Source organism: Opisthorchis viverrini (genome assembly GCF_000715545.1).
Source record: "Opisthorchis viverrini unplaced genomic scaffold opera_v5_77, whole genome shotgun sequence".
Lineage (NCBI taxonomy): Eukaryota > Metazoa > Platyhelminthes > Trematoda > Opisthorchiida > Opisthorchiidae > Opisthorchis > Opisthorchis viverrini.
In genome coordinates this window covers 1,531,340-1,533,475 of record NW_008751733.1, presented here as the reverse complement: position 1 = coordinate 1,533,475, position 2,136 = coordinate 1,531,340, and positions in this window count along the sequence as shown.

The window sequence follows — 2,136 nt, the reverse complement described above, 5'->3', positions numbered from 1 at the left end:
TATATATATATATATATATATATATATATATAGCTCTACTTCGACTTTCCACTTCAGTCGCCAGTGAGTTCGCGTACGATTCCTAAAGATTCGAATCTGGAACCAGTTGAGTCCATATTCCGACGCATAACTAAAAATCAACTTCCAACTCCTTGGGGACATTCTACGTTCATTAAGTCAGGGTGCACTGGAGATCCTCGAGATGCTCTCGCCGGATATGAGACTGGTTCTCAAGTATGGTTGAGATACATCTCATCCACTTATATAATGGTGGTGTAGTTTCAAAGCTGTCCTTAGGCCCCACAACTAGAGTCTAGCGTGTTCTCATTGTATCATCCCACATTTATTCCAGAGAGACCCTAAAAGGTTGTCCGAAGTACTTTAAGATGGATAGATGAAAATAAAGAACTTAGAAGTCTCCGTCACCTTTAAAATGCTTTAAAGCGAGCGCCTAGTTACAGTTCACGCTGCCAAGCATGGAGGCCATGCCACAGGCGCATGTCGGGTGAGCGCTTGATAGTTGTCATGAATATTCTTTGTGCTCACATTATCGTTTTGTAGTAACCATGCTTTCGCCTTCATTTTCAGCTTATGTACGTCTATTCTTAGACAAGTAAAGCGCTATTCATCCTACGCTATTCATTCTTGTTCTTGCGCTCAATCAGAATCGATATTCTATTCGTAACAATACTACTTGTCTAAGAATACAATGTCCAAATAATCGGTGCCATAACAATACTTTCGGGTAGACTAATCCAAAAGTTTATCTGCTTGATGGTAAAAGACAAAATTACCAGTGACTTTTTTAGTCTAGGCTTTTCAAGCTTGTACTCGAACCTCCGCATATTTGTCTTCTTCTGGAGGAACAGCTACGTGGTTTTCAGAAGAGGTTATTTTCTTCGGGAAACGAACCGACCACATTCTACAATCCAGCCTGTTCGGTCATGTAATTCGTATGCCAGGGAATGCTTTGCCCTGTAGGACTATTTTCACTCAAAAAATGGTTCGAACCGTTCAGCTCTAGCACTTCGGTGCCTAATTGCCATGCAAACGAAAGCAGGCACGAGGGCTGGGATACTACCACATTGCCCAAGCCTAGACAGGAGCAGTCGAGATGCTGAGGTTGGGTTTGGACCATTGACCCTCCGGACGGTAACCACTGAGCTATCTCGAGCTCAGTCTGTCTCGCCCAACCATGAGTTAGATGAAGACGACTAGGAATGGTCAGCGCATGGCGTGGCAACGAAGTATTAAAGCTCTCAACAGTTAACTCAGTCACATTGGTAACAACCGTCTCTAGGGAATGGGACCCAGGAATGAGATATCATTGTTTGATGACCCTGACAAATATTACTATACCACGCGTCAAATGGCGTTCATGTATCAAGGCTATCGCCTCCACTGTGTAGCTTCCACACCTTGACGTCAATGTATTGATTAGGCCGTAGCCCCCAACGCATGGCTGTCACTGCCACATTCTCGTAATCCTCAGTTAAAAAAGCTGTGACAGCTGAGACCATTTTACTCCGGCACATGGTTTGCAGCTGAAGAACTGAAAAACCTGAAGTGAAATACGAGAAGCGCCCATTAGCATAGTGGATGCTACTTATTTGATGACTCGATAGACGGACACAGAGTGGTCTTCGTACAGTGATTCGTTCATCCGTGGCATCCTCTCGGTGCCTAACTTGTATGACATCAGAAGGAAGCTCAAGGGCAAGGATACTGTCAAGTTGCTCAGGCCTAGACAGGGTAAGTCGAAAGGTAAAGGTCGGATTCGAACGACGGACCTTCCTGTCAGCGAATTCGCGCTCAAACCACTGAGCCATTTCGCCTCCGTCTTTGTACAGACGTTATTCAGTTAAATCCGCGATACACCTCCCCCTCAGAAAGTTCAAAGACAAAAGTAGCAGTAGTAACCAGGCCGGGCGGCATCTAGTTGCCGTACGATGGTGACCAATGAATGTCATAGTGAAGAGAGGAAAGAAAGGGAAAGGGTGAGGACTACGTGCAAAAAAGCCTTAAGTCCTGTATCATGATCATCAACAATAAAGCGGTAGTAAATATTGAGGAAACAATGCGAGGGAATGGATGGGGTATTAGTGAAAAAGCTCCATGTAATTAGGGAGAACGATC